Here is a 24,643-nt window from a genome sequence, read left to right as displayed (position 1 = left end):
TTGGACCAGCGTTCGTGCTGGACGTGCAGACCGCGTGAGACGACGCTTCATCCAGTCCCAAACATGCTCAATGGGGGACAGATCCGGAGATCTTGCTGGCCAGGGTAGTTGACTTACACCTTCTAGAGCATGTTGGGTGGCACGGGATACATGCGGACGTGCATTGTCCTGTTGGAACGGCAAGTTCCCTTGCCGGTCTAGGAATGGTAGAACGATGGGTTCGATGACGGTTTGAATGTACCGTGCACTATTCAGTGTCCCCTCGACGATCACCAGTGGTGTACGGCCAGTGTAGGAGATCGCTCCCCACACCATGATGCCGGGTGTTGGCCCTGTGTGCCTCGGTCGTATGCAGTCCTGATTGTGGCGCTCACCTGCACGGCGCCAAACACGCGTACGACAATCATTGGCACCAAGGCAGAAGCGACTCTCATCGCTGAAGACGACACGTCTCCATTCGTCCCTCCATTCACGCCTGTCGCGACACCACTGGAGGCGGGCTGCACGATGTTGGGGCGTGAGCGGAAGACGGCCTAACGGTGTGCGGGGCCGTAGCCCAGCTTCATGGAGGCGGTTGCGAATGGTCCTCGCCGATACCCCAGGAGCAACAGTGACCCTAATTTGCTGGGAAGTGGCTGTGCGGTCCCCTACGGCACTGCGTAGGATCCTACGGTCTTGGCGTGCATCCGTGCGTCGCTGCGGTCCGGTCCCAGGTCGACGGGCACGTGCACCTTCCGCCGACCACTGGCGACAACATCGATGTACTGTGGAGACCTCACGCCCCACGTGTTGAGCAATTCGGCGGTACGTCCACCCGGCCTCCCGCATGCCCACTATACGCCCTCGCTCAAAGCCCGTCAACTGCACATACGGTTCACGTCCACGCTGTCGCGGCATGCTACCAGTTTTAAAGACTGCGATGGAGCTCCGTATGCCACGGCAAACTGACTGACACTGACGGCGGCGGTGCACAAATGCTGCGCAGCTAGCGCCATTCGACGGCCAACACCGCGGTTCCTGGTGTGTCCGCTGTGCCGTGCGTGTGATCATTGCTTGTACAGCCCTCTCGCAGTGTCCGGAGCAAGTATGGTGGGTCTGACACACCGGTGTCAATGTGTTCTTTTTTCCATTTCCAGGAGTGTATAATACACCAGACGAAGCCGACTATGACGTTATGCATATGATTTAAGAGAAAGTGAAACACAGAAATGCAAACACAGACGACGAATGTACTCAGCTACGCAAAATTATTTTACAGCAAGCTCCAGTTTTTGACAACATCCCTGGTACTATGTCCGGTTATATGTATGAATTTCAAGTTAAAACAGCATGACACATTTAAAGCCAAACATTATCCCATTCCATATTTTCACAGAGAACAAGCTAAGAAAGAATTGCGAGCTATGCTTGACCAAGGTAGTATTGAACCGGCAGTTAGCCCGTACGTAAACCCGCTCCATATTGTTAAGAAAAAGGATGGATCACTTCGCCTCGTACTTGATTCGCGTCACATCAATGACATTATTATTAATGAAACAGATCGCCCACAGACACTAGAAGAACTTATACAGAAATTTCATGGTACTGCTATTTATTCCACATTAGATTTGAAATCTGGATTTTGGCAAATTCAGCTCAATCCGAACTGCAGAAAGTACACGGTATTTCTCTGTTTTGGTGACTGTTATCAATTTTGTAAATTACCGTTCGGTTTAACTATTTCTTCAGCAGCATTTATTCGCGGTTTGAATAGTATACTTCCGACAGAACTTAAAGACAGAATCACAACATATGTAGACGACATCCTTATTGCAGAAGCTAACTGGTCTGAACACAATTTGATTCTGGAACAACTTTTGCAAACTTTTCGTGCACAAGGACTGACAGTTATTCTTAGCAAATCATACTTTGGAAAAACTTCTATAAAATTTCTTGGACATGTAACTTCAGCAGAAGGCATTGCGCCTGACCCGGAAAAACTTCAAGCTTTACGTGACATTACTGTTCCAACGACGAAGAAACAACTACGCAGCTTTCTGGGTTTAATTAACTTTTTCCGTAAATTTATTCATTACTCTGCTTTAGACACCCCTAGATTATGCCAACTGACGGGTAAAAACGCTATTTGGTCCTGGGATAACCAAGCACAGTCTGAGTTTGTTACTCTGAAACTTGCCTTGTTGAATGCACCACTTTTATCACACCCAGATCTTACCAGAAATTTTTCCATTGCCACCGACAGTTCTAACACCGCTTTAAGTTACGTTGTGCAAGACGCGACAGTTGGCTGCGACTGCGACGCTGCCCCCTCCTCTTTTCCCACCCTGGCAGACGGCGAAACGGCCGCAAGACGACTGGAGTCGTCGCCGTTTCCCAAGCTGCGGTCGGCGGCGGCGGATTCAAATACATAAGAAAAATAAGAATTCCGATTTTCTTGCTGTAAAAAATACTGTATGTTAATGCAACAAAGTTACATCGGCTCCCAGAGTTAGTTTTTCGATGCAGATTCTGCTTTTACTTTAAAAAATTGAAAAGTATCTCTTCCGGTTTTGCGTGTTTTTTTCGCTGTATATTACTTCTCTATCACTTGTGAGGAAAGTAAAAGGCACAAAAAATTGATGTTTGCGTATCTTACAGTTTCACATCACAGCTTGATAATGAGGTGTCTATTTTTCCGATATTCGTCACAGTTATCCCGATACTTAATTTACAAGTAACCTACTGCATAAAATTTGAATTGTGTACAGTGAAAAATGTGGTCGCTGGCTACTTTACGTATGGTTTACGTTAGGTCATACATCGTTGCCGATGAAAAGAAGCTAGCATATTGAAATTATTTTTAAAGTTGAGATCAGAGTGATATCGAACTCCGTTACCGAGATTTGGACTCATATATCTCCGGGAGCGTCGCGACTAGCCGCCAGTTCTATCGACGCGCAACGAGAATCGTGTGGTCATCACACGATAGAGAATGCATTTGTTTTGTTTCGCTGACACATTTGGACCTAATGAAACCATTTTATGTCATATTTCTCCGGTATGAGTTACTAATATTTCTCCATATGCTCTTGACAATTTCATTTAAAATGCCAGGAAATGTAGGTTTCTTAAACCCAAGTGATCAAGCAGAACCCATTTTCGTGGTTTTGCTGAGGCATCTGAACCTGTTCCAAGCTTTCTTTCTCGTTTATTTCTCTGATACGAGTCCCGAATATTCCTCCATCTGTTTTTACACATTTCACCTAAAATTCCAATGAAAGATAAGTTTATTAACAATAAGCGCACACTTGCGTCATTGCATTGTTTCAAGTTCCTGACAACAAGATAGGGTTACACCCTAAACATCTCTAGAATTTTCATTCTGAACGTCTACAGTATACACTGGCAGAAATGTGGAAGAAATAATGTCCGTGCTTGTTCACAAAATTTCCTCAAATTATACTTGTCAGTTTCTCCCATGCAGAAACTTTTGGAACAAGCTAAGGCAACTTTCATAGCCGACTGAGTCTTTATTCCCATCCAAATGAACTTCCATATTCATATATTCTGACAGCATACATCGTTATGGATGACATGAACATTTAATCTTGCCAAGCTGCACTCAAAAGATGACTCCAGGATTTACAAAAGACGAATTTCAATGGTGAACTGTGTCAGACCAGAAGTGCCTTGTAAAACAGTAGTGCACTTTTGGCACAAGTTTTTTGAGCACCATCTTCTACCAATGAATTGAAGCGAATGTGACAAATTACTTATTGCAGCGTACTGTTTGCGCAATCTGTTGAGAAACGCCTTCCTCAAAAACGAGCATCTATTGATTACAGAAAGCTGTACAACAATCTGGTGGTGGTTTTTCACAACTAGAAGGTATCATCAAGACACCAATCTACCGTTTACTTTCAAAGTGAAGGTATTGTAAAATGTAACTTTCTCGTTGTACTTTAGATTGTTCATTTTATAATGTACTTGACGTTTTCAAATTTTATCGTCACAAAAAAGAGTAATGCGAAAATTGACCTTCAAGGTCATTTTCATCATTCTAATTCTACATCTGCATGGATTATACTGATTTTCATAACAGGCCTGAAAAATTTGCATTAATGGGAAAATATTATATATTTCTCTCACCTGCCAGTTTCAACTGTGCACCAATTTCTTCCCAAATTCTGTCTCTAAACATAGTGTCTCTATATTTAGGGTTCTTCAAAATCGTAAAGGCAAGGATGTTGCGAGACCAGCTCACAGAGCATCACATCCTGTGAGTGGCTCATTTCAGTTTTCCTTGACTGGCTCGACATCTTTCTGGCAGCCGTACGTCTTTGTGTCGTGCGACTCCCGTCGCAACACTGCTCACTGGTGCAGTCCTGCGGCAGCTGTCGCAACAGCCGCGCGTCGCATCCCAAACTCGAACTGCGCATGCGCCAGCAGGCAACTTCTGACGTCACGTAGCGACCCGTCGCAGTCGCTAGCGTGCGTCGCGTCTTGGACAACGTACCTTTAGGCGTACACATTTTTCAGGAAATTGAAGAAGTCGGTACTACAATAATCAAAAACATCTCTTTTGCAAGTCGAATTCTGTCACCTGCTGAACGTAATTATTCTGTTACAGAACTTGAAACATTATGTGTTGTATGGGCATTTACCAGATTTAGGCATTTTCTTTATGGAAGATATACTACCGTTTACACAGATCATAGAGCTATACAGTTTTTACTTTCCGCTAAATTTACACGTGACAGGTTAAGCAGATGGAAGCTTTATTTACAGGAATATAATTTTACAATTGTTCACATTTCCGGTACACAAAATATTGTAGCAGACGCACTATCACGTTCTCTCAGCAACAATCAGCAAGACATCGCAACCAACTTCTGCCAAGCAAATTTTAGTGTCATGTATATTCAGCAAGTTGCATTCGAAAATTTCATTTCGTCGTCATTACGAGACATAGCACAAGAGCAGAGCAAAGACAACGTATGGAAAGAAATTAAACACCTTTGGCGTGATAGGAATAACGTTACCATTAGAAACCATTATACTGTACGCAATAATATTCTGTTTCGCCGCTTTCGCCCTGACAGCAACAACTGGTTGTTATGTATTCCTGACGAACTTGTTAACAAATTAATTTGGTATACTCATTTAAATTACGCACATTATGGAGCCAGAAAATGTTCTCTTATACTGAGACAGAACTGTTATTTTGCCAACATGGAGAAACGTATTCGACGAGTATTAGCGTCATGTAAAATCTGCCAGAAAGCTAAATCAGACACGACTTCACATATTCCTCCGTTACATCCGATTGTACCCGTTAAATTGAGACATATGGCCGCTGTAGACATTTTTGGACCGATTCCCAGATCTAATAGAGGTTTTTGCTACATCTTTGTTGCTGTTGAACTCACTTCGAAATTTGTTACCTTTATTCCGTTACGCAAAGCTACTGCTACATCTATTTCGAATGCATTTGTAAAAGACTTTTTCTTTCATGTAGGGCATGTATTGAAAGTAATTTCTGACAATGGACCACAATTTCGATCTGTAATATGGACACGTATGTTACGAGCTAGAAACATTTCTCCGATCTATATATCCAAGTATCACGCTTCTTCGAACCCTTCTGAACGATTGATGAAAGAAATTGGTAAACTATGTAGAATATACTGCCATAAAAGACATATTGATTGGCATACACACATACTCTCATTCCAGGATGTAATTAACTCCATACCAAATGAATCTACTATGCTATCTCAGACTGTTATATTGTAAAATGTTGAACCACCTAACAAAATTAAAGAATTAGTATCTTTTCCTACATTTCATCGACTACGCCACCATGAAATAATTGAAATTGCGCTCAACAACATCAAATGTGCCGCAGAGCGCCGGAGAAGACAGCAAAAATAGGTTTGTACACGTCGTGACTTTCACATTGGACAGAAGATATTAGTACGCACACACTATTTATCCAACAGAGGAAAGAGTAGATGCAGTAAATTTGAGCTTCTGTATGCTGGTCCATATAGAATTCGCAACATTCCTCACCCCAATGTAGTACACGTCAAAACTTTGAGAACCAGAAGAAGCAAGGGCAATCATTATATTTCCAATATTAAACCCTTTATTGAATAGACATACTTTTTGAATAGACTTACTTCATGATTTATCACACTGTAATGCCATTTCCAGATATTTATATGACCACTTACTGATGATGATATATTTTTTCTTGGCAAGTGCCCGGCAAGGTAAGGTTAGCAGGTCGCTTTTCTTGTCTTTAAGTATCAGACCGTACACATTTTCCATTTTTTGTGTATGTATGATTGTTTTCCTATCTAAAGTAGAATTTTCTCTGTATGAACTATGAAATCTTTAAGATATAACAAACACCAGTTGACTTTGACATTTTGCCTTACGATATCCCAATATCTTGACTATTCTACATTTTTTTGCTACTACATTATGATACTGTGTGTACATTTTCGCACTTGAAAACTGTCTATGTTTTTGACCTAATACGTTTTCTCTCATGCTATGCTGTATGCTTAGTTATATCACTAGAAACAAGTTTTTATTTAATGGGTATATGATTTAAATGCAAGATATTAATCCATATTCATCATTTTCAGAAAGCAATACAAGAAATAAATTAAACAAACCACAGCAGTTTATTATGAAATAGAAATTTCACCATTGGAATGAACGAAATAAAATGCAGTACCTTGTCATGAAGAGTAAATGGATCAGCATTAACAAGCATTAACAAGAATATACTATAGACATCGTATAATAGCAGTCTTAACTAATTATTTTTCTTTCAGAATACGAGGCGATTGATGCAAGCTGTCAGACAGATCTACACATGTTAATTTTAGTGATGAAATATGCTAGAAGTAAGAACCTCTATACTATTAATAGTTGTGTGAAGTAAATGGTAATATGAATAATGAACAATGAAGAGTCTATTTTTTGTAGATAATAATAAACGATGATGAATAGTTCTATGAAGAATATGGTATTTTGAATAATGAAGTTTTTCGTTGCAGATGATGATGATGATGGAGTTTATGTATTTTCTATTAGTTAAGAGATGCTATGTAGTTATTTAAGTATTTGTTGCAGTTCTTTTTGACAGTATGTCTTATGTCACATAGTATAATGACTGAATGTTTTGGGAAAGACAGCTAGAGTACATACAAATTAAGTACACGTTTCATTACCTGCTAATTTGAAGCTTACTACTTTTCAGCATAATATACATTTTTTCTTTCAGGTCAATAATCCACTTTGTATTTTTTCCAGGAGAAGCTTTTTATGATACTAATATGCTATAAGCACTTAATTATTAAATCTGTTCTAGTACTTGCATTTTTTACCCAGTCTATCATTTATGAATGTGATCACATATACTGTACTTGTTTCATAACCTTGTTACAGCTGACTCATGACGAATGACGTTATTAATCCATATTTCGAGCAATAAGTCAAAAGCAAATATTTTCATCCCCCAGCAATTAATTATCGATCCCTATGAAGTGCATTGCTAACGCAAAAGAAAATTTTTTATTACCAGTCCCAACTCTTAACAGTATACAACTAAATAATGCTACCAGTGTAAGATATATTTCTAATACTAAATATAATGAAAATTTCTCCGATGTATTGATTCCATTATGTCTATGTATTATTGGACTAAACACCTTGAGTACTAGTTCCAATATCTTACATTTTGAATATGTCTTATGTCACTTATATGATATCATATATAAACACTAGCAGCTTGATGCTACACCCAATGACTCCTGTTTTGAATGATGACTTCTGAATAATGTATAATAAATATTTTGTAAATGGCCAATGAGTGCCAATAATTACTGTAATTCTATGACTTCTTAATAATGTTTTGTTATACTCTATAGATGAATGCCAATGATTACTGTAATGAGATGACTTATGCATAAATGAATGCCAATAATAACTGTAATGAAATGAATTATGCATAAATGCTATGCCAATGATTACTGTAATGAGATGACTTATGCATAAATGCTATGCCAATAACTACTGTAATGAGATGGCTTTTGCATAAATCCTATGCCAATAATTACTGTAATGAGATGACTTGTGCATAAATGCTATGCCAATAATCACTGTCATGAGATGACGTGATTCCAATAATTACTGTAATGAGATGAGTTATGAATGATGTTTTGTCATACTCTATAAATGCTATGCCCATGATTACTGTAATGAGATGACTTATGCGTAAATACTGTGCCAATAATTATTGTAATAAGATGACTTATGAATAATGTTCTGTAATACTCCATACATACATAGAAATGTTTAGTAACTAGCCAATGAGTGCCAATAATTACTCAAATCGGTTGATACACTAGTGTAATTCTGAATGATGACTAGCATAAGACTTAATGTCCTTCACCTTCTGACCTAATTACCAGCAATTACTGCAATATCCGTATGTCCTGTCAATCCTCATGATCATGGAGCACTATATTTGGTTTTTGCACTAATTCTACGTTGATGTAAGAGTATGGATTCTACAAGAATGTAGTGTTGACATATAAAGCTGTCCACCCCCTTGAACGATGGAGATGTTATTATGGTCCTACTGTTTGGTGTACCTAATGTACTACCAAAACGATAACATACAATATTAATGCAACATTTCAGTGTCTTTGCTACACTGATAAATATTTCAGGGAAGAGAACTTCAGACTGTCACACTTGGTGTTGTGCTTCTGTAGAAAGATATGGTTTTTAGTGCCACTATGTGCAACCGACTGTGCTACAACCATGATGCTATCCTTCCCATTCCTTTCTTATGTCTTATAAAATGCTAAAGACTCTTACAGTGTGTATGCACTTTATCTCATCTCTTAATGTGATCAGATCATGTAAAGATGCTAAAGACTTATACAGTGCGTGTGCACTTTATGTCATTTGTTAATATATTTTGTACTCATTGCGTATACATTTTGTCATGTCTTAATATGTTCTGAACTCAGTGCAAGTGCACTCTATTTCATTTCTTAATATGTTCTGCACTTATCAATAATATATATACTCTGTGACTGTAGACTTAGTTAACTAAATAGATTATAGAAAAATTTGTTGCTCATGGCAAGTCCAATTGACTCACCATCGCTGCCAAATTTTTGCCCCCCCCCCCCAGTGGAGGGTTATGTAAGAGGTCCACGATTAAGGAATTTGTTGCTAGCGGACTCGAGCAGATGTAATTTCGATGGATTGCTCACGCGCTGCCTGCGATATGTAAGCTGTAAGAGAATCTCAGACCAGAGAGCAGTGTTGTATGCAGTAAGAGCAGTGTCTGTAGCATTAAAAGTAAGTAGTAGCTAGCAGGCGTGTGTGTCGAGTTGGCTGGGCCGGCGGGGGGGAGCGATGGCGGAGCCTGAGCGTTGTAGTGTAAGGTAAAAGCCTCGCGCGTATGTAGTATTGTTATATCAAGTCCCATGTAAATGTTTAAAAAATCTCTTAATAATAATCTTTCTCATAAAAAGTAACTTTTGACAATCATTCAACTCAATTTAAAGATTTTACTAATTTCTCCAATCCATGGTCATCCTGATTATTGTAAAGAAAGATCAGTTGTTTCTTTTTATACATGACAAATCTATCGGCCAGCATTGCACTGAGCTGTGCCAGAAAATTTCTTATACGAGCAGATATATACGCGTAATCCGGCGACCTTATTGACGTAAGAATTTTCAATTTATTGAGAATGATCTTTCAGGGCCATGACACAGAACTGCTGACGTCCAAAATTTACCAGTTTAAATTCACAGTCAATTATTGAAAGGTTATAAGTGAGCCACAATTTTATTGAGAGATTAGCCACATTTTTATTGTTCCAAGGTTACGGAATTTATGTGTGGGAGGTTACGCTGAATGTGAATTATAAATAATTATATTTTTTTACTGCTGGGAGGTTTCGGAATTTTTCTGTTGGGAGGTTACAAGTTGACCTTAAATAACGAAAAGTGTTGGGTCATCCACATGAGTGCTAAAAGGAACTCGTTAAACTTCAGTCACACGATAAATCAGTCTAATCTAAAAGCTGTAAATTCAACTAAATACCTGGGTATTACAATTACGAACAACTTAAACTAGAAGGAACACATAGAAAATGTTGTGGGGAAGGCTAACCAAAGACTGCGTTTTAATGGAAGGACACTTAGAACATGTAACAGATCTACTATGGAGACTGCCTACACCACGCTTGTCCGTCCTCTGTTAGAATACTGCTGCACGGTGTGGGATCCTTACCAGATAGGACTGACGGCGTACATCGAAAAGTTCAAAGAAAGGCAGCACGTTTTGTATTATCGCGAAATATGGGAGAGAGTGTCACAGAAATGATACAGGATTTTGGATGGGCATCATTAAACGAACGGCGTTTTTCGTTGCGACGGAATCTTCTTACGAAATTCCAATCACCAACTTTCTCCTCCAAATGCGAAAATATTTTGTTGACACCGACCTGCATAGGGAAGAACGATCAACAAGTTAAAGTAAGGGAAATCAGAGCTCATACGGAAAGATACAGGTGTTAATTCTTTCCGCGCGCTGTACGAGATTGGAATAATAGAGATTTGTGAAGGTGGTTCAATGAACCTTCTGCCAGGCACTTAAATGTGATTTGCAGAGTTTCCATGTAGATGTAAATGCATTTCATAATGAGAATAAATTCTCGAAGCGCGTTGTGTTATGCACGAAAAGACATAACTGCTGCAGTGTATTATCCTTTAAGTAATGAATACACTTTACATGTCAGGGGTTTCCTTACTGTCTTACTCGGCACAAGTAAAAGAAGTTGGTATCACTCGGCACACAGAGGCATGATGACTGTTGGGACAAGTGGCATTTCTGGGTGGTCGGTTACTACTAAGCTCATTTATGGGTGATTCGCTAAAAACAGAGCCCATAACACACCAAGACTGTAACCGAGCGAGGTGGCGCAGTGGTTAGCACACTGGACTCGCATTCGCGAGGACGACGGTTCAATCCCGTTTCCGGCCATCCTGATTTAGGTTTTCCGTGATTTCCCTAGATCACTTCAGGCAAATGCCGGGATGGTTCCTTTGAAAGGGCACGGCCGATTTCCTTCCCCATCCTTCCCTAACCAGAGCACGTGCTCCGTCTCTAATGACCTCGTGGTCATCGGGACGTTAAACACTAATCTCCTCCTCCTCCTCCTCCACCAAGATTGTCGTAAGCATACAAGATGAGTCCAGAGTGAATACCAAAACAGAGAAAACTGGGACGCAGACAATAATCGAACTCTGTATGAAAGGGCGCGCGCGGTCCGGTGACCTACTTAAGCAGAAAAGTGCCTTCTGCCGAACCGCGATAAACTACTTGCTAATCGCATTGTCTCCCACTCATTGGTTTTGCGGATTGGCGCGAATCCGAATCACTGTCGGATACGAGAGCTTCCATTGTCTCCTGCCTCTTCATAGCATTTATCGCAGCTGATTCGTCCGCCTTTAAGGACAGATTCCCATCCGAAAGGCTAGAGCAGTCATAATCACCCAGGACCCTACCGGCCACTAGTGAGCGTTCCAGCTCTCATAGTGAGCAGTAGCGGTTTGGGGTAAAGATATTTTCATTGGGTTTTAAAAAAAATTGACATAAACCATTTGGCAAGTAATTATTATTACACACTTTAACTTGCTGAAACTCTGATTAACAAACTTTGCTAATGGAGAAACCCGGCACTGCTTAGGCCTTTATTTATAATTGTGTGTCCACCCCATACAACACACCGTCTGTATGACGTAATAGCTCTTGAATTATGTGTCGTACAATAATATAATATTGTTGGTACATTTAGAACGTGCATACTTGTCTGCAAAATGTGGCGTGACTACAGTTAGTAGTAAGGAAGTAGTAAATTATAATGTCATGCCTTATGCAGTACTTTTAGTTCATGAACAGTAGAAAAGTAGTAAGCTTTTAACATTTTTCCTTTCATCATTTTGTGGGAGTTGTCGGCGAGAAAAAATTTCGTTGAAAATTGAAATTATGTGCAAAGTTTGTCGCAAGTTGGTAACTGCTCTAATTCTGAAATACTGTATTGTAAAGTCTGGGAAGTCACGCGTCGTGGGCTACGCGTCTTTCTCACCCCTATCCATTCGACAGGTAGGTGGTTCTTCCCCCTCAGTGATTTTCGCCTGACGGTAAGGTATATGTGTACCAAGTTTGGTTGGAATCGGTGCAATGGTTTAGGAGGAGATGTGGCACAGAAACACACACGTGAAGCTACTTTCCTGCTTTATAAATCACCATTATTGTAGAACTGGTGGACGGTTAGAAAATTCTACTACTAACAGAAATACTAAAGTGGGCGGCAGGCAAGAAAGGTCTACTACCCCCATGTGTTAGAGGGTACCCAAACCCCTTCCCTCCCCCATGCCCCCCTCCCCGACCCTACTGTCCACTCCAGCGCCCTCTGTTGATAAACCTGTTAGCTCAATAAGGGCTGGAATCGTACCCGGTTCCCAGAACGTGTGGTTTAATAGTGCAAAACGCTAGTAATAGCTTGTCACACGTTAACTAAGGATCAAAAACACTCCTTAACTTCTCACGACGCTTCTGCGTCCTTTATCTCTTTTAAAACTTTTTCTTTGGATCTCTTACCTCTTCAAGTGATCTTCTTCGTATATATTCTCTCCAACCACATCAAAAATTGTTCAAGTGGCTCTAAGCACTATGGGACTTAACATCTGAGGTCATCAGTCCCCTAGACTTAGAACTACTTAAACCTAACTAACCTAAGGACATCACACCCATCCATGCCCGAACCTGCGACCGTAGCAGCCGCGTGGTTCCGGACTGAAGCGCCTACAACCGCCAGCCACATCACCAGCGCCCATATGCACATTTCCTTTGCTGCCACTAGCAGCAAATTTTGTAACGTCCCCTTAGAAAAATTATGAATGCCTGTGCTGGTAATTTCTACGTTATTTGATACAAAGACAGCTGAGTAAAACTGAACGTGCTCAGACAGTTCTGTCTTTCTTATTCTGATCATCACTAAACTGACACACAATACTATTTAGCGCAACGCAGTCTGACTTTCAAAAATCCCTACAAAAGAATGGCCCTGACTAACAATAACCTATACCTTTCATGAATCACTTACCTCACAAAAATCTTCGTTACTTGAACTACTGCAATACAGCGAGCGCCACTACTGCCAGCTAAATAAAAGATTCTAACTACAGATAGGCATAGTTAGCAAATGAAAGATTCCGATAGAGAACAAAGAATGTATTTACCTTAATAATCTTCAAAAGTCATGATATATATATATATATATATATATATATATATATATATATATATATATATATATATATATATATATATATATATATATATATCAATTCATGACATCCATCTTTACAAATTTCCTTTTTCTGGCGGACACACGTCCAGATCGTCCGCTTATAGCAACCTCTCAAAACTCCGGCATCTCTCTCTCCACTTCTACCACTGCTGGCGGTTCACCTCCAACTGCCCAACACTACACAAGCGAATATTCCAACAACGAGTCAAACCAGCCACAAACTGCACACAGCGCAGTCAGTGATTTTCATACAGAGCGTTACGTGGCGTTACCAACACAAAAACCTAAACAGCCGAATTACAGTTTCCACAACTTATACAGCAGTGGACATCAGATGAACATTTTGACTGTTTCTGCCTTGTCACTCTAACGGACTTTCATGCTAGTAGTTGTTTTCCTTCTACAAAACACACGTTGTGTCCTCACAATCTTCTTACGCCCGTGCAGTGCCAACTAAATGAAATATTTTACTACTGTCATGTTTTACGTTTCACTGTACGCTATTTAAAATAGCGCTCCAGTTCAACTTATTAAGCTAGCCCGACCACATTAAAGCGCGTGAGAAGATTTCCTCAGTAGTCTGTGTAAGAGACGGAAAGGCTATTTAACTGATTATCCCCCTGCTTATTAAGTAATGGAAAGTTCTTGAATAGCGTCTTTCTTGTGGAATTTTGCTGTCTTCGCAGGAAACTTTGCCGATCTCGTCGGGAATGAAATACATACAAATTCACCCTCAGACCCTCTTTTGTTACTGCCAGATATCTGGAACACGGCCAACGAAAAAGACTACCTCGACATGAACAGCTCTGAATCTACTGCGCTTTGCTGGCAGAATTTCTCCCAGGACTGGTTCGACCAAACAACACCGTCGACCTTGACTCTCTGAGGACTCGTTCCCCTCAAAGGGGGACGGCAGGGACTCTGAAAATTACCTCAAGCACTCGACCCTGCGCCCATCGGTGCAATTAGTGCTGCCGCGCTGATGAACTCCACCGGCGCATCGACAAACGTAAATTAAAGCCGTCCCTCTCCGCAGCGAGGAACTGTGATTCCGTGAAAACAAAAAAGAAAAAAAAATAACCGATGAGTTCTCTGTTTAACTTTTCTTTCAAGGGATGAAAAATAAATGACTCCGTAATAGTGTTCATCTCAAACTTGATTTGCAATTTCGGTGGCATCTGAAAAAGTCAGTGTTCTTAAATTATCAAAATAATTTTGTATATACACTAATTTAGATCTTTTTCTCCGGAATGATCTTATTACTGGATGCTTTTTGTAGATACGAGCTAACGAGCTTGTTGCCTTTGTAGGAGGAACGTGGTACCCGTTTTGTCACATTTTTGCTATCTTTGTAGGGACCATTTCTTGAACACTCCTAGTGAAGATGCATGTGTGTTCTATCCTGAAAAAAGACAATTTCGAAGGAAGGTGAACATCATATGGAAGCAGAAGGGCTGGTAAACTGGTAAGCGCTTAAATACACCTACACCTACATCTCCCTCTATATTCCGCAAGCCACCTTCCGGTGTGTGGTAGAGGGTACTTTGTGTTACCGTTTCACATTCCCTGTTTTCCTCCTCCAGTCACGTATGGTTCGCAGGTCAAATGACAGCTGTGAGTGTCTGTTTGGCCCTTCCACGAGGAGGAAATGTATTGGCTGACTCTTCTAGGGAAGCACGCTCTTGAAACTTTAACGGTACCGTAACGCAGAACGCCTCTCTCAGCTTCTGTCACTGGAGTTGAGTGAGTGTCTCCGTGATGATTTAGCTGTTACCAAATGAAACTGTAACAAAACATACTGCTGTTCTTTGGATCTTATGTTTGCTCTGTCAGTCCTACTGGACGACCGAGGGTTTTATGAGCTGCCTCCTTTGTTCAAAATGGTTCAAATGGCTCTAAGCACTATGGGACTAAACATTTGAGGTCATCAGTCCCCTAGACTTAGAAGTACTTAAACCTAACTAACCTAAGGACATCACACACATCCAAGCTCGATGCAGAATTCGAACCTGCGACCGTAGCAGCACCGCGGTTCTGCACTAAAGCGCCTAGAACCGCTCGGCCACAGCGGCCGGCCCCTCCTTTGTTGACGAACTCTATGTCCTGAGGATTCGTCCGATGAGTCTCAGTCTGGCACCCTCTTTCCCTGATATTAGTTTTTTGTGCTCATTCCGCTTTAAATCGTGCGTACTGTATTCACACTCCTAGATATTTAATTGAAGTAACTGCTACCAATGACGATTGTTCTCCAATCGTATATTGATACAATAACGAGGTCTTTCTGCCTACACATTCGGAATAAGTTACATATATGAATTTTTTTACGTTGTGCAGCAAACATTTGTTTGTGTGAAGGCGACTTGCCAGTCGTGCAGCGTGCGTCGGTCCTCTGCAGGTCTTCCTGCACTTCGCTACAATTTTCTAACGTTGCGACTTCTCTGTGTAAAACACCATCATCCGCGAAAGCGTCATCGAACTTCCGACTTTATCTAATAGGTTAGTTATGTATGTACTAAAAAGTAATGTCCCATAAAACTCCCCCTGGGCACGCCTGACGTTACTCCCACGTCCGTTCAGAACGATATATTGTGTTCGGTTTGCTAGAAACCCATCAGTCCAATCACAGACGTCTGTGCCAATGTTAGCACCAAGACGTCGGTAAGTACGACTGAAATGGCCACGTGAACATCGGCACTGGACGTCGGCTCAGTGGCAGAGCGTTGCAGGATCTGATGAATCCCAATACCTTCTGGGGAACATTCACGTGGGCATCCACGGGTCCAGTGCAGCTCGTGCAAGGCGTTATGATGGCCAAGGAGTATCGTAGAATGGTTGCAGACTGCGTACACTCCTTTATGAAGATCACGTTTCCCGACGGCAGTGGCATTTTTCCATAGGATAATACGCCATTCCACAAGGTCAGGAGTGAAACGGAGTAGTTGCGATTGAGCACATCTGGAATGTGATTGAATTTGGCGTCAGAGCTCATCGCCCCTCTCGCAGGGATGTACGGGAATTTGGTAACTGGCGTGTGCAGATGTGGGGCCAGCTCCCTCCAGCGATCTACCAACGCCTCACTTCTTCCATGCCACGACGCGTCACCCCGTCTCCAGTGCAAAACTGGACATACTGGCTATTAGGTGGGTGGTCATAATGTTCTGGTTGATCCGTGTAGAGCGTGATGGGCGTCGACGCCGCACACTGTGAACACTAGACAGCGGGCAGGTACAGGGTGTTTCAAAAATGACCGGTATATTTGAAATGGCAATAAAAACTAAACGAGCAGCGATAGAAATACACCGTTTGTTGCAATATGCTTGGGACAACAGTACATTTTCAGGCGGACAAACTTTCGAAATTACAGTAGTTACAATTTTCAACAACAGATGGCGCTGCAAGTGATGTGAAAGATATAGAAGACAACGCAGTCTGTGGGTGCGCCATTCTGTACGTCGTCTTTCTGCTGTAAGCGTGTGCTGTTCACAACGTGCAAGTGTGCTGTAGACAACATGGTTTATTCCTTAGAACAGAGAATTTTTCTGGTGTTGGAATTCCACCGCCTAGAACACAGTGTTGTTGCAACAAGACGAAGTTTTCAACGGAGGTTTAATGTAACCAAAGGACCGAAAAGCGATACAATAAAGGATCTGTTTGAAAAATTTCAACGGACTGGGAACGTGACGGATGAACGTGCTGGAAAGGTAGGGCGACCGCATACGGCAACCGCAGAGGGCAACGCGCAGCTAGTGCAGCAGGTGATCCAACAGTGGCCTCGGGTTTCCGTTCGCCGTGTTGCAGCTGCGGTCCAAATGACGCCAACGTCCACGTATCGTCTCATGCGCCAGAGTTTACACCTCTATCCACACAAAATTCAAACGCCGCAACCCCTCAGCACCGCTACCATTGCTGCACGAGAGACATTCGCTAACGATATAGTGCACAGGATTGATGACGGCGATATGCATGTGGGCAGCATTTGGTTTACTGACGAAGCTTATTTTTACCTGGACGGCTTCGTCAATAAACAGAACTGGCGCATATGGGGAACCGAAAAGCCCCATATTGCAGCCCCATCGTCCCTGCATCCTCAAAAAGTACTGGTCTGGGCCGCCATTTCTTCCAAAGGAATCATTGGCCCATTTTTCAGATCCGAAACGATTACTTCATCACGCTATCTGGACATTCTTCGTGAATTTGTGGCGGTACAAACTGCCTTAGACGACACTGCGAACACCTCGTGGTTTATGCAAGATGGTGCCCGGCCACATCGCACGGCCGACGTCTTTAATTTCCTGAATGAATATTTCGATGATCGTGTGATTGCTTTGGGCTATCCGAAACATACAGGAGGCGGCGTGGATTGGCCTCCCTATTCGCCAGACATGAACCCCTGTGACTTCTTTCTGTGGGGACACTTGAAAGACCAGGTGTACCGCCAGAATCCAGAAACAATTGAACAGCTGAAGCAGTACATCTCATCTGCATGTGAAGCCATTCCGCCAGACACGTTGTCAAAGGTTTCGGGTAATTTCATTCAGAGACTACGCCATATTATTGCTACGCATGGTGGATATGTGGAAAATATCGTACTATAAGAGTTTCCCAGACCGCAGCGCCATCTGTTGTTGAAAATTGTAACTACTGTAATTTCGAAAGTTTGTCTGCCTGAAAATGTACTGTTGTCCCAAGCATATTGCAACAAACGGTGTATTTCTATCGCTGCTCGTTTAGTTTTTATTGCCGTTTCAAATATACCGGTCATTTTTGAAACACCCTGTAAATGCCCGTCGGGTAGACCGTTCGCCTGGTACAAGTCTTTCGCGTTGACGCCACTTCGGCGACTTGCGTGTCGATGTAGATGAAATGATGATGATAAGGACAACACAACACCCAGTCGCTGAGTGGAGAAAATCTCCGACCCATCCGGGAATCGAACCCGGGCTTTAGGTATGACATTCCGTCGCGCTGACCACTCAGCTACCAGGGCGGACAGGGGGCAGGTGACGGCCGCACATGAGACCGAGATACGGTGATAGAAGGCAAACGCGCGAGAAACCTAGCGACCATCGTATTACAAGGCAAAGTGAAGTCATCTACAATCATATTCATTAATGACGGCCGTTCACGCAGGTTTATATTGTTAGTAGGTCGTTGGTCATAATGTTCTGGTTGATCAATGCAAGCTATGTTACGTGTCTCTATGAAATGCTTGCATGATGCTGAGGTAATCCTGCAGCCAGCAAGATGCCCAGATCTTACAGTTTTGATCAGAGAAAGGAAAGGTCATAGGCTCGATGTGCTTGAAGAGGTAGAGATTTTCAAGCATATTTCTAAGAACGATAGCCTCATCCTCAATGAACAGTTACAACTATGTAACAAAAATTTTTCAGTGTTTTCAATCCACTGCGCGCGGAATTTTGATTCCCCTATTTTTCACTATATTTTGCCTCCTTCTGATTTCGAAACATTATTTTCTTCTAATCTCATACATATGTGCTGCTAAAGTTACCTTCATGCAAATATGTTCTGGATTGGACAGCTGTTTGTAAAAAAATTTACTGTGTCACTCTGCCCTTTACGTACTAGTAATTTCTGTAAAGCCTAACAGATGGCCCTGTTATACTTAATCTGCTTGATCACTGTATAATTTCAAAAAGACATTATGCTCTCTTTATATACTTCTTTAATTAACTGTCTTTCTTTTTCAGTAATTTTTGTCACAGTGGTTCAAATGGGCACATGTCACCGTCCGCGCCTGACAGGCGGCGCAACTCGTTTTCGTGGCATCAGTCTGACGTCGATCCCAGCTGCGTACACGTGGCAAAGGCTACCACGTTTTGTTTTACTTTTGACTTGAGCATAGCTGCTCAAAATTCTGACTATTGCTTTTTAGCAATGTAATTTTACGTTAAGTAAATTTTGTGTGTCATAAAAATTGTCATTTTGGTTAAGGTGCTTTTTATCATACGTGATTTTATATGTGCTATTTTGCAGGATTTAGCAACTGTTCATTTGACGAAGACATCCCTAGTAGGTGTCGAAACCTAGGTCAATGTATCTAACGTTTACGTGCAACCGGTTGACTGCTTAATCTTATATTGATGCCCACATCTGTCCCAATGGGCCAGCTCAGACGTCAGTTCCTCACCAGCGCCAGTATGCAGGATATCAAGGGCCAGTGGGCATCTTGCCTCATGAGAAAATTTGACTCGCTTTTCTAATCACTGAAACAACATCGCACACCTTGCATGGGGGCTTAATTAAATATTAGTGCAAATAATTTTACTGTCTGTCCGGTTACGCAATCTCGTAACCGGTTGCCCCTGAGTAGTATTAATACGCAATCTGACTGCATAGGATAACAACAAAGAATTAAAGAAAATTTCCGTTAACACAATTAATTAATTAAGTCTCCAGCAACTACAAAACCTAGGAAACAACAAAACACAAGTGTAGCTGTTCTGTGTGTGGAAGTGTGATTCAACGTACACATCTGGCACGGTTCTTCCTCAATAAGACCAGATATTTTAAACACCATTTATACTGAAGTAATTAAAAAAAACAGAAATACTGTAACTGCACATAGAAACCAGAAATACAGTCTAATACAAGAACACGAGCCAGATGCTTTGTTGACTGAACCTGTGACCAAGAGGCATTATTGTTTAAGACATTGAAATAATAAAAAAAAAGGAATTTTTTACCTTCATATATATTGACGAAAAGCACACTCTGATCATTACAGCATCCCCAATCCAACAATATGTCTAGCACATCAACCAATATGACAACATCTGAACAAGCACTCTCCATGGGAACTTCTCAACAACGACTCACCACTGCTACATCTCAACAAGCACTGCCCACGATGACTTCTCGGCAAGCACTGCCTACCACCGCTTCTGAACAAGCACTGCCTGTGGAGGCGGCTGAATAATACTCTCTGGCGCAATCTCTGGCGCTGTGACTCAGTGTAGCCACCTTTCAACCTCCTCAACCTGTGAAGTTTCGTTTCCTCCTCCTCTTTTTGATGCTTCACATTTTTTGTCAGGCAGTGTATATCTTGATACTGAAGTAATGTACTCCTTTGTGTACCATACTGAGGTTTTCTCCGAGCACTATCTATTGTTCTTTTTTTTTCGTGTGTCTTTTCATGATACGCACTGATAAATCAGTGTATTTTGTTTATTTTTTACCAGAGAGGGTTTAACAGACAGAAAGTATTAGTCTGGTCTCCTGAGGATTCCCAAGTGTTTGAATAAGTCCCTGGTAGTGTCTGGGATGCACTCTATGCATGTTTCTGATGACCCTCTTTTGAATAGCAAAAACATAATTTCACATATTATAACTGATTGGAAATGACTGCGGTACGTAACTCTGGTTGCTATTTTTCACTGACAGTCACCATCGTACGAATAGCAAATGCAGCTAACCAAACCACTCTTCTACAGGTACACTGTCCATCTAAGCTTTCTGTCGATGTGTATTACCAGTAGTATAATTTCCGCAACTTTTCTCTGTAATGCTAATACTGTTGTAATTGTGATGGAGTCTTGATCACAGTCTACTAGTACACAAGCAACTGAGCAACTGAGGGCAAGCCAGATCAATAGCTTATGAAATAGCTCACTGCCAGTATAAAGACGTTCATGCAATTTCTTCACTGATGTTGTTGCACACCTACAAAGTGCACCTTTCACCAGCTATCGATAATACTTCAAAAACATTATTTTATTTGAAAAAATCTGTAGTTACCTCTGTTGCGATATATTAACTACAAGTCAAAATTTTCTTTGTGTTCTACCATTTATGAAAACCTCGTTCGATATACCGAACCGTTTGTGAAATATGATGGCTGATATGAGTAATTCGCTATAGCTGTATCACTGCAGGAGCTGGCGAATCTCATTGCAATGCATAAAATCAATTTTCTCAAGACTGGGGAAGATACAGACTTTTTCAAGTCTTAAAAAAAATTCGCTACATTACCTACATTTCATATGTAGTAATGTATGGCCCAATATCCACCATACGTAAATTCGTAGTGACTCCTATATTTCATTGCTCACTACTCGAATTTATTGCAGTGTGGTATTTAATCTGTAAATGTTATAGCAACTCTGCCCATTAATGAAGAGATAGGCACTTGGTCATGCGGCTATGAGGCTACATGTAACCAAAGAATCAAAAATTTTTCACTGAATAGTTTCTGTAATATCGTATGAGAAAGAATGCAGGGCAGAAAGCGTGCTCCCACCCTGCACATCACAGAGCCGCACCAATGTGTGTTAAGGAGGCCTACAACTTGTGTGTTTTCAATCACTCTTCTTTTTTGTTAAAGTTGTTTTTGTATTAATGATTTGATCTTGATAAAACTGTGGTATCAGAGAAATGAATTTGGTGATTCTTTGGCCCCGGTGCATGTTCTGCTACTGCTGATTTACCCGTATTGTTCAGACTAAAACTGCTCTTCCGTTAATGCTTTTCATTGTTGTTCTTATGAATATTTGAACGCGTGTGCAAGGGATTTTATATACTAGGGGCGTTAAATATGTGATACAACATATTTTTTATCTGAAAGCAGGTTTGTTTTATTCAGGGTTCCAATAAGCCGTATTATTCCCCTCTCTTTTGGTGCCAAGACCCTGTTTTTGAACATGAACACCTTTCAGTGCTACGGACTTACCACAGCTTTTTGGTGTGGGGGTGTCGGCCTGTACGTCTTCATGGTACCACTCTACTGGTCGACATCGGAGCCAACGTTTTGCTGCATCAGTAACTTCCCCATCATCCACGTAGTACTTCCCACGGAGTAGATCCTCCATTGGGCCAAACAGACGGAATTCGGAAGGTGTGTAGGGTGCAGGGTATAGGGTGGATGCAAAAGAAGAGTCCCATGTTGTTTCGTGAGATCCTCTCGGATGTGCATACTTCTGTGAGGCCTTGCATTGAAGCTGAGAGAGCGAAGCTCGTTTCTATTTCTGTGGCAAAGAACTCGCTGAAGTCATTTCTTCAGCTTCATGAGGATAACACAATACACTCCAGAGTTGATCATTGCACCTTGAAGGACGATATCAAACAAGTGACGGCCTTGATACGCCTGCGCATTGAGTCAAACAGAGCTTGGATGGCGTGTACAGGTACAGCTACCCATGCAGCTTCAATACGATACCACAGTTCATCAAGTGTAGTGACTGCCGTATTGTGACGAGCCAGTTGCTCGGCCACCATTGACCAGACGTGTTCAATTGGTGAGAGATCTGGAGAATGTGCTGGCCAGGGCAGCAGTCGAACATTTTCTGTAACCAGAAAGGCCTGTACAGGACCTGCAACATGGGGTCGTGCATTATCCTGCTGAAATGTAGGGTTTCGCAGGGATCTAATGGAGGGTAGATCCACGGGTCGTAACACATCTGAAATGTAAGTGTTCAAAGTGCCGTCAATGCGAACAAGAGGTGACCGAGACGTGTAACCAATGGCACCCCATACCATCACACCGGGTGATCGCCAGTATGGCGATGACGAATACACGCTTCCAATGTCCGTTCACCGCGATGTCGCCAAACACGGATGCGACCATCATGATGCTGTAAACAGAACCTGGATTCATCCGAAAAAACGACGTTTTTCCATTCGTGCACCCAGGTTCGTCGTTGAGTACACCATCGCAGGCGCTCCTGTCTGTGATGCAGCATCAAGGTAACCGCAGCCATGGTCTCCGAGCTGATAGTCCATTCTGCTGCAAACGTCGTCGAACTGTTCGTGCAGATGGTTGTTGTCTTGCAAACGTCCCCATGTGTTGACTCAGGGATCGAGACGTGGCTGCACGATCCGTTACAGCAATGCGGATAAGATGCCTGTCATCTCGACTGCTAGTGATACGAGGCCGTTGGGATCCAGGACGGCGTTGCGTATTACCCTCCTGAACCCACCGATTCCATATTCTGCTAACAGTCATTGGATCTCGACCAGCGCGAGCAGCAATGTCGCGATACCAGCAACCGCAATCGCGATAGGCTACAAGCCGACCTTTATCAAAGTCGGAAAAGTGATGGAACGCATTTCTCCTCCTTAAACGAGGCATTACGACAACGTTTCACCAGGCAACGCCGATCAACTGCTGTTTGTGTATGAGAAATCAGTTGGAAACTTTCCTCATGTCAGCACGTTGTGGGTGTCGCCACCGGCGTCAACCTCGTGTGAATGCTCTGAAAAGCTAATCATTTGCTTATCACAGCATCTTCTTCCTGTCGGTTAAATTTTGCGTCTGTAGCACGTCAACTTCGTGGTGTAGCAATTTTAATGGCGAGTAGTGTATATAGAAGGCAGTAAGGTATTAGAGCAAGCATGGTACGCTTCTGCCGTCTAGCGGTAACAGTGACGAAATGAGCTCCATGTACTGTGCTGCTACCAGACAGATAAATGATAAATCTTAAATCGTAGATATATTTTTGAACTTTACTGTTTAAATAATGACTTGTGAATTGTTATATGTATTTTGTAAAACTGTTTTCATCATTTTAATTGTTGAAAGGTGGCTACACTGAGCCACAGCGCCAGAAATCGCGCCAGAGAGTATTGTTCCGCCGCCTCCACTGGCAGTGATTATTGAGACGTAGCGGCAGGCAATTCTTGCCGAGAAGTTGTGGTGGACACTGCTTGTAGCTGAAGTCAGAGTGAGATGCGGTAGTGGAGAGTGTTGTTCCATGTTTTATGCAGTGGTTTGATGGGAGAGATGATGATGTTCTAATGGAGATATTGTAATGGTCAGAGTGCATTTCGTCAATATATATGGAGGTATTTTCTTTTATTCTTTTATTCTTTCAGTGACCTGAATAATGTGTCATTACAGGTTCAGTCAACAAAGCATCTGGCGTGTGTTCTTGTATTAAAGTGTAATTTTGGTTTTCTTGCACAATTATAGTATTTGTAATTTTCTTTTATCACGTCAGTATAATTGGTATTTAAAAATTCTTGTCTTGTTGAAGAAGAACCGTGCCAGATGTGCGTTGAGTCATACTACCACATACAGAACAGCTACACTTGTGCTTTGTTGGTTTCGTAGGTTTTATAGTTGCTGGGGACTTAATTAATTATTTGTATTAACTGAAATTTTCATTTCATTCTTTGTGGTTGTTACATGCAGTCAGATTGCGTACAAAAACTAGTCAGGGCCAGCCGTTTACGAGACTTGCGTAATCGGACTTACAGCTACTAAAAAAATATTTGTATTCTATTTAAATA

This window comes from Schistocerca cancellata, chromosome 1, assembly GCF_023864275.1.
Source record: "Schistocerca cancellata isolate TAMUIC-IGC-003103 chromosome 1, iqSchCanc2.1, whole genome shotgun sequence".
NCBI classification, from domain to species: domain Eukaryota; kingdom Metazoa; phylum Arthropoda; class Insecta; order Orthoptera; family Acrididae; genus Schistocerca; species Schistocerca cancellata.
This window is presented reverse-complemented; position numbering follows the sequence as displayed.